We start from the raw sequence: 9,562 nt of genomic DNA, 5'->3' as shown, positions 1-9,562 counted from the left end.
CATAATCACTGCCTTGACAGAGACATAGAACAAAGTTTGACAGCACTATATGCGCAGCAGTGCTGAGACACACGGGCTTTTGTTTTTGATCTGAGCTCCCACACGGAAGGGAGAGCGTGCAGCGCTGGCCTTTGAGTCCAGCTTATCTAAGACGGACAGGCTGAGCGTGGGGCTGCCCTTCGGCCTTTACGTGGGGAGCACTGGAAGCGCTTCCAGGAACCTCCTATCAGAGAACTACTGTGCGGCTGCTCATTACATCGCAGCGGATCCTGTGAGGGGGCCTGGGGAGGACGCCCCTCTGGCCGTGGCACAAAGAAGCTGTAAGCTTCTGAGATCGCTGGCTTGGCCCTGCCTCGGGGACACAGCCTCGCTGATGGGACCCGGTTTCCTGCGTGCCCGGAACCGTTCGGCGCTGTGTGAGGGTGCTCCTGGATGCACCCTTGCTCCGACAGCCCCAGGTGTCCATGTGCGAGGTGGCCCTTTAAGTGACAATACCCTGAGTTCAGGCCGTCGGATGGCGATGGTGAGAGCAAGCGTCCCCCTCATTTACACCCAGAAAGGAAGGAATCTGGGCCTCTTCTCCAGGAGGAAGGGGTCACTCAGGCCACAGGCCACCCTCATCACAGCAGGTGACTGTTAGGGACAGCGTTCTGGGGTGTCCCGGAATAGCACTGCTTTTCCTGTGGCCCCAAAGATCAAACGTTCGGTTCTCTAAAACAGGAGAGTGGGAGAGTATGAGAAGGTGATGCTTCCTGACCCCCGTAGAAGAGGGAAGTAACCTCCTCCCCAAATGAGCTGCTGCCTCCCCTGCACTGCCTTCGCGAGGGCCCGGCAGTCCTGAGAGGCCTGAACGGAGAAGTCTCACAGCATCCGCCCGAGCACTCCTGGGGAGGCCCTCCGCAGCCTTGGCCTACGTGGGCTCTGCTCTCACTCGGCTACACAGAGACACCTCTCGTTGTCTAAACCTTGGAGTCGGCGGCTCTTGACCTCAGCCTCCCTCTTGACTCTGCTCCGACCTTTTCCTTGGCCCACTGCTTAACTCACAATGGGGGGTTTGCAGTGCAAACTCGGCGCAGGCCAGGACAGCTCCCCCTCCCTCAACCACGGCGGCCCAGCAGAAAACTCATCTTGGTTTTACAATGGGCAGTCCCACGTCCCTGGGAGCTCTCAGTCCAGCACAAGAGAGAAGATAGTTTGTCCAGTGCTCAGCCCACGCTCTCACAGGAAGCTGATGTGGGAACCCGGACCCTATTTATTCTATTTGTTTATGTATCAGCACATATACGTGTATATGTAATATGTGTATCATACAGCAATATATGAAGGGATAATATGCATAAACAAACATGCTTTTATAAAAGGTATATGTGACTGTATCATATACGACTCTAAAGCACTGTGAGCAATATCACAGACATTATGTAAGTGCACAAGAACATGGCAATATCCAGAGCAAAACTTTAGTCTCAGGTCTTCCCTGTGACCGCGCACACTTCAGAATCGCCCTGCCACCTCGTACCACCGAGCACTCGGGTGGTGCAGCTTCCAAACTCACTCAGAGAAAATAAGCTCGCGATGGTCTATCTGCTGCTAAAACTCGCGCATGGTAAACCCGAAAGAAATGCTCCTAGGGTCATCTGGCTTGGTCACACCCAGGCTCTGTCTTTCCCCTCAGTGTAGATAACAAAGGCTGCCTATCGCTGCGCCTCAGAAAATCAGGGGAGCGTGAAACACTGAGCCCAGGGCCGCGATGGAAACACCGGGAGACCAAGCCGTGAGGACGCTACGGCTGCAGGAAGGAGGCTCGCCGGCGTGCGTGGCGGTGCCCTGCGCGCTTCCTCGGTCTCAGAAAATGTGCACACAGAGACTCTTGTTTGCCACCTGGGAGGGGTCACAAACATCCTGGGATCTTACGTCTTCTCGGCGCTTGCACAAACCAGTCAATGCCAAGAAATGTTGGCGCACTGAGCTTTGGCTTCCTGCACACGCTGGGGCCCTGAAGACAAGACACTCGGTGCGGGGTGGAGGCAGGGTGGAGGCGGCACGCCGACGCCTGTGCACCTCGCTCTGAACGCCACGTGCTCATTCTTTGTGTGCCGGGAGGGAACTTGGCCCACAGGGGCCCCCACAAGGATGCCCCAGACTGGGCAGGGACAAGTTGACCCCAGCTAAGCTTCCATCGGACAAGGCTGGACCGTCAGATAAATACATCTAAGCAACGGGGAGCAACTAAGCTGGAGGGGACGAAGAGAGAGAGGTCCCAAAGCTGCTCTCGCTCCAGAAGCAAATTCCAGCTCCATCCATGCAGTTAAAAAAAAGTCATTTGCAGGAAGTGTGGTTTGGGCTGAGGGGGGTTTTGTAATAGGGAATTCCTCCCACAAGGGATTGTGAGAGGGGAAAACAGCGACGAAGATGCCAAATCCATTAGCGACATGTTGACCAGGCACAAAAGTGGCTAATACCCCGGAATGCTTCCCAGGGCCCACCTCTGGGTGTCGCACAACCGTGCACCCAGGATTTCAGCGGAGAGCTCACCGAGGGGCTGCTTACAAGGCATGGGCAGAGGCTGGTACGGGTTCCCCGGGCCGAGCCCACGGGCAGCCCAGGCCAGCGGCACAGGGCCAGGGAGTGGTTTCTCGAAGCTCTGGCTGCTTGCGGGGAGCGCAGCCCTCGGTGGAGACACGCAGCCAGATGTGGGAGTGAACAGCCCTCCTCACCCAAGGTGGCAGAACTCAAGGGGACGTCAGGCGCCGGGTGCTGTGGGTGAGGGGCTGCAAGGCGGAGAAGGGCGAAGGAGAGGGAAGCAGGGGGTTTGGTCTTCCTCCTGCTCCCCCGGGGCCTGCAGACCTGACGGTGCTTCACGGTGGTAGGGCGTTTTCCCCTGCCTCTTCTGTTTGGCTCACTCTTTGCGGAGGATCCTGTGAAAAACAAAAGAGAGACGTGGATCAGAAGACAATGGAAAATAAGCCCAGGGGCATAACGGGGAAATGAGAAATGACCGGGAAAGTAGCAGGGTGATTCTGGGGCCATGAAGAGCCAGTGTCGGTGGCTGAAGCACAACCCTCTGAGCCTCACTGCCCCAGCTCCACGCTGTCGTGTGCACTGAAGATGAACCCAGCACCTGCTTTGGCGCACCGTCAGCCGCGACTGAAAACCCCGTCCCAGAGTGGCCGTGGCCTCTTTGTGCGTTCTGGAACCCTCCCGTCTCATCTGATCTACGTGCATTTGCTTCCAAACCCAAATGCAAGTGCACACAGTCAACCAGAGCCCACGTGGGGCACATTTCCCCGGGGAGAGCAGTTTCAGTTCAAGCAGCTCTCAAACAAGCCAAGCACAAGGCACGGGTGTCCCCTGAGCTCACGCTCCCTGCACACTCTGGGCTGTGACCGCGCCCTCTCTCCCCCAGCGGCCACTGCCAGCAGTCATGGCAACAGGAGCCATGACCTTCACCTCCAGCTGCAGCCCTGGACAAGAGGCCTTCGCAGCATCTCATGAGGGCCCAGTTGTCCGGCTGTCATTTCAGGTCGGAGGCAGCCCCTGAGGGAGGGAGGCAGAGGCTACTCCATTAAAGGGGCAGCAAGGGAGCCTGCAGGTGCCAAGGCAGGTGTCTGGATCCAAGCGAAAGGGGCTCCTAACAGGACGTGCCCCACAGTGGCCCTAGGCGGCCGGAGGCGCTTTCACTAAAGACAAACATCAGATAAGCTGTGCAAATTGTTACCAGGGATTGGCAGCCGGTGGACACCCCGGGGATGACACCGCTGGAGGAAGCTCTGAAACAGCTGATTTAAGACAAGCTAGTGCACCTTTCCTGCTAAGGAGAACAACTTCAGTAATCTGTGTTGCATCCTTCACGTGCAATCAGGAGCTGTCCCTTCAAGGACGTGAAAAATAGCTTTAAAATGTCAGAGCTGGCAGGGACTTTGGACACTTTTCTCTTGAATTCGTTAAGCAGTGGAACCCTTTTTAAGCTAAATCTTATATGCAACAACAACGTATCTAAAGCAGATGAAAACATTCCTTATTGATACGGCTTCATAAGGTCACGCTTTTATGAAACACCACAGTCACCAAGAACAAGACCTGTTTTCAGATACATGAGCTCCGGGTTTGCAGGTGGCTTGCAGGCTTACAACAGTTGTGGAATTGTATATATTTTAATATTTTCTTTACAGATATTATTGTTGATAATGTTGGTGATTCCCACAGATAAATCACTGGAAATGGTGATAAGTTTTTATAATAGCCTGTCTCGAAAAGTTGGGATGGGGTCGGGGCTGTGGCACAGTGGGTTAACGCCCTGGCCAGAAGCACTGGCATCCCATATGGGCACTGATTTGAGATCTGGCTGCTCCACTTCTGATCCAGCTCTCTGCTATGGCCTGGGAAAGCAGTAGAAGATGGCCCAAGTGCTTGGGCCCCTGCACCTGCATGGGGGACCGCCGTTGCAGCCAACTGGGGAGTGAACCATTGGATGGAAGACCTCTCCCTCTCTCTCTCTCTGCCTCTCCTCTCTCTGTGTAACTCTGACTTTCAAATAAATAAATAAATCTTTTTTTAAAAAAAAATTGGGATATTCTTTAATCAAATAGAGCAAGAGAAGCTTACTTCCAAAGTCTACACCTAAACAAGTTATAACATTGGCAACATATGAATAAGCTGTGGTCCCCAAAGGTTTAAAAGATCCCCCCCACACACACATGCACACACTTTCGTAATGACTGTGGTCGACACAGCAGCGTTTGTAATGAAAAGCAGCTCCTGTTCTTCCTGGGTGCACACCCAAGCACAGTCACCAGCCTGTGTGTGGCCGGCATCGGTGCTCTGCCGGCAAGGTGTGAGAACTGCCACGCATCCTTTCCACACGTGGCACCTGCCAACCTAGGTGACCTCCAGCCCTCTCTACAACAGCCGCTGCCTGTGTTGCTGAAGACCCCATCGAAAGCCTGCTGCAAACCAGCAGCCTCCTCTGTGGGCTTGGAGCAGCAAGGGATAAACTCTTCCTGTGTGCAGCGGCTCAGGTTGGGGCCTTTGCTACAGCAGCCAGCATCATTCAGCCGTCCTAGCTAACACAACAGCTAAGGTAAACCGGAAGAAAATGTTCTAATCAAATAGTCACCAAGCCTGAACACCTGTGCAGAGGCCACAATCGGAAAGCCAGAGCTTTGATCCAAATTTCCTTATAGAGGTACAACTTCCCGGCCGCAGGGCAAAGAGAACGCTTACTCAAAGCTGCCCGAAAGTTAGCGGGGCTTCCAGCGACTGGTGGGAGTGCCAGTCTGGGTTTTATTTATGCAGTGGTGTGAGAGACAGGTGCTGGCTGCTCCCACCTACACCCAGTCTCTGCCTGTACATTCAGCCTCCGTAGAGACGGGTGCTGGCTGCTCCCACCTACACCCAGTCTCTGCCTGTGCTCTCAGCCTCCGTAGGTCTCAGGGGGCCTCAGATGCTGCACCCGCAGTGGCTGAGGGTCTAAGGCAGAGCGAAGCCTCTCGTACCTTCCGATACTCCCGACGACAGACACCGCCCCTGCTGTTTCATTCCTAATGATCTGGCCAAGGTGAGAGGAGAAGCCGTCAAGTGGCAGAGAGAGAGACCTACAAATTCAGCACGAGTTCAAGTGCCACACCGACTTCTTCCCAGCTGTGTGAACTCGGGCAGATCACTACAACCCTTCTGCAAAATCAAGACAGGAGATGACTGAGTTGTCAACACGATCAAGCAGGTGAAAGGTGTCTAGGACATGCAGTTGAGCACACGAAAGGAACAGTATGGCAGTTACGATGGCCCAGAAAAAGCTATGGGGAGGGACATTGGATAACAACAGCCAAAGCAGGAGGTGAGAAGACGCAGACTGACCTCTTTCTGCTTCGAATTTGTTAAGTTTTGTTGCAAGGGCCTTTATATAAAAATAAGATGGTTAGTAGGGCTGGCGCTGTGGCATAGTGGTTAAAGTAGCCGTCTGCAGGGCCAGCAACCCATATGGGCGCCAGTTTGAGACGCTGCTGTTCCATTTCTGATCCAGCTCTCTGCTGTGGCCTGGGAAAGAGCAGAGAGTGGTCCAAGTGCTTGGGCCCCTGCACCCACGTGGGAGACTTGGAGGAAGCTCCTGGCTCCTGGCTTCAGATCGGCCCAGCTCCAGCTGTTGCAGCCATTTGGGGAGTGAACCAGAGGATGGAAGATCTTTCTGTCTCTGCCTCTACCTCTCTGTGACTCTGACTTTCAAATTAATAAATAGATTTTTAAAAAAATAGTTTCCTCACTTACAAAAAAGAGAGACTTCCTGGGGCTGGTGTTGCTTTCTATGGCGAGGTTCTGGGTAGGCTTGCCAAATAGAATACAGAACACCCAGTAAAAGTCGAATTTCAGATAAACATCAAGTAGTATTTCAGCACAGGTTTGTCTCCTGCTTACGTCCGGGCGTTCTGTACTGTCTGCTGAATCTGGCCCCTAAATTGGTTCCCTCACTTTCCAAGACAGTGGCGTTACATCCCAGGAGGCATTTGTATTGCAGGAAGAAGCCAGAGGGGAGCAGAGCGCACATCAACCCTCTCCCTCCGAGAGGCTCCCCAGAGCTCTCACACTGCAATCCCGCACGGCCACGCCAGGGGGCAACGGACGAACCAGGCAGGCTTTGCGCTGGGCAGTGGCATTTTCATGGTGGTGTCATGTGAGGCCAGGAGGTGCTTCCTAACGTAAGGTGACCACTGGGCTTTAACATAGCCTGTCTTGGCCCCTTCTTGCTGCTATAACAAAAGATCGCAAAGTGGGTAATTTGTAAATAACAGACATTTATTCTGTGCAGTTCTGGAGCCCAGAGTCTAAGAACAAGGCACTGGCACATGGACTACCTGCTGGCTTCCAAGATGGCGCCGTGGTACTGCCTTCTCCAAGCAGCCCTGGCAGGAGAGCCGAGGGCAGGGGCGACAGGGCTCTCCCTCCGACCTCCCGAATAAGGCAAGAATCCACTCACGAGGGGCGGCACTCACGACCTGCCTCTGGGAGAACCCTCCTCCTGCTCTCCCACTGGGGGCGAGGCTCCAACAGCCACTCAAACCACAGCGTACGCCGCTCTGCAAAAGCCGCGCTGTGTGAAGTCAGTGTCCTCCTCTGAACACCGTTCCCTTAGCATCTCACTCGGCTGTTTGGAGATTAAACACAGATAATGTGTGCAGACGAGCTTCTGAGGGACTTCGACAATTCATGGAAAAATGGAGTCAAAGAGGAACTTTTGGAAATCCTTGTGTGTTTTTTTCTAGCACACAATATCTGTGGACTTTTCTGAAGATTCCTTGTATTACCAGACAAATATTTAATCGTGCTTTCCCTCCTCCGCAGGCGGTGTCTATGGGCAACATCAGATCTGCACACGCTCACTGTGCCGCGGCTTGGGCAGCAAGATGGAGAGGGTCCTTTCAGAGGGGACAGCGCCCAGCCTTGATGACGGGTAGCACGCGGAAAAATGCAGAGTAAGCAGGGCGGACACTGGGGTGACCACAGCTTCAGGCACAGAGGGGACACAGGTGCCCCTTATTCAGGGCTGAGAGAGCTAATCCACCTACTGCAGGGGGATCTCAAGGTTCCCATTGCTGGGGCCAGTGTTGTGGCCCAACCGGGTAAGCCGCTGTGGTAATGCTGGCGTCTACATATCCCGAACGAGTGCCCGTTCTCATCCCGACTGCTCTGTTTCGCACGCAGCTCCCTGCTGTGCATCTGGGGAAGTGGTGAATGATGTCCCAAGTACTTGGTTCCCTGCCACCCACGGGGGAGACCCAGATGGAGTTCCTGGTTCCCAGCTTCAGCCTGGCCCAGCCCTGGCAGTTGTAGGCATTTGGTAATAAACCATCAGAGAGAGATCTGTCTCCTTCCTCTCCATCTCTCTTTCAAGGAAATAAGTAAATAAATACATTTTTAAAAAAAGATTTTATTTATTTATTTGAGAGGTAGAGCTACAGACAGGGGTGGAGGGGACAGAGAAAAAGGTCTTCCACCCACTGGTTCACTCCCCAAATGGCCCCAACAACTGGGGCTAGGCCAATCTGAAGCCAGGAGCCAGGAGCTTCTTCCAGGTCTCCCACACGGGGCAGAGGCCCAAACACTTGGGCCATCTTCCTGTTTTCCCAGGCCATTAGTAGAGAGCTGGATGGGAAGAGGAGCAGCCGGGATACCAGTCAGTGCCCATATGGGATACAGGTGCCACAGGTGCAGGCCTAGCCTACTAGGCCACAGAGCCGGCCCCAGTAAATCCATCTTTTTTAAAAGAATTCTCATTATTCCTACTCAGAGCCCTGCCTCCCACTCATTCCTCCCTCCCCCCCCCATCCATCAGAACAGCTGCTTCCTAACAGGTTGGAAGAGCACAGGAGTTCTGTATTCAGTGGAAACGTGTGAGTCCATATTTGTCTTCCAGGAGCTCCACCTGGTCCTGCACACCAGCGAGACGCCTGCTGCAGACGTGAGCCGCCACGCAGCGACATGGAAGTGCCCTCGTGGCAGCACGTGGGGGCGGCCACGGAAGCTTCTGCGCGTCCGCATCACACCCTGCTTGTGGGACCTGGTTAGGACAGAAGAGGCATTGCCGGTACATGGCCCTCCCCAGATTCCATCCCTTTCCAAGGCAATGGCGGGAAGGCGTCGCAGAGGCAGGAAGAAGGCAGGGCCACCTAACCACGCACGGAGACACGACCCCCTGAGCTGTCCACGGCTCACGTGGGAACACCCACACATCTGAAAGGGAAGGGGTCCACCACAGAGAGGTAGGAGGGCGCCCAGAACAGCTTCCGATGAGATTTGCCGCAAAGCAGTCAGCAGCAGCGACGCGGGGGCGCTGGAGCTTGTGCAGCCACCGTCTGCCGAGAGACGTGGTGCTGCATTTACAGAGCATTTAGGGCCAGGCGCTCGGCCCAGTGGTTAGGACCTCAGGACACCACATCCTGTGCCGGTTGGGCCCCTGGCTCCGCCTCCTGACTCCAGCTTCCTGCTGACGTGGACTGGGAGCGGCTGAAATAGCTGAGTCCCCGCCATCCACGTGGGAGAGCAGACGTGGGCAGAGAACCAGCGGGTGGGGGCACTCACCTGTGCTCACTCGCTCTCTGCATCTCAAGTCAGTATGTGATTTATAACAGGAAATTGGAAGGTAGACTTGATGGGGACCATGATGGAACAGCTGCTCTGAGCCCAGCCTTGAGGGTAGGCCCAGGAGTAAGTCAATCCCTCTGGTTTACCACTGGTTAACCCAATCGCCCTGGCTAACCACTTCCAGGACAAAAAAAAAAAAAAATTACACAATTTTATGCCACAAAAAATATGCTGTTGTGACAAGAAACACTAATTAGATGTGGGGGGGGGGGGGACCACTCCTTTGTTGATGTGTGAAGGGATTTTAAACACTCCGCCTGTGAATATCCTATAAATACAGAAGCCGCAAGCAGTGAAATGAACGTGGCCATGAGAAAAATAACTTGTAAATATTTGTTTTGTGATAAAGCCGATGCTTTTGTAACCAAGTTGCTCCCTGATGGTAGAAATAACTGGAATCCACGTGAAGCTGAGTCCTGCCAGGAGG

The 9,562-nt window shown here is 54.1% G+C and overlaps 1 long non-coding RNA gene across 1 annotated transcript; it reads right to left on the bottom strand.

The window, feature by feature from the left end:
- Positions 1 to 1,234: 1,234 nt before the first annotated feature.
- Positions 1,235 to 3,403, bottom strand: LOC138844911 (uncharacterized). Its single transcript, XR_011381325.1, has 2 exons — positions 3,122 to 3,403; positions 1,235 to 2,918 (listed from the first exon to the last, which is right to left on the bottom strand). It is a non-coding gene; the product is annotated as an uncharacterized lncRNA (long non-coding RNA).
- Positions 3,404 to 9,562: the final 6,159 nt, after the last annotated feature.

The sequence above is a fragment of the Oryctolagus cuniculus genome, chromosome 13 (genome assembly GCF_964237555.1).
Source record: "Oryctolagus cuniculus chromosome 13, mOryCun1.1, whole genome shotgun sequence".
Classification (NCBI taxonomy): Eukaryota; Metazoa; Chordata; class Mammalia; order Lagomorpha; family Leporidae; genus Oryctolagus; species Oryctolagus cuniculus.
Note: the sequence above shows the minus strand (reverse complement) of the source record. Positions and strands in the feature narration are given on the sequence as shown.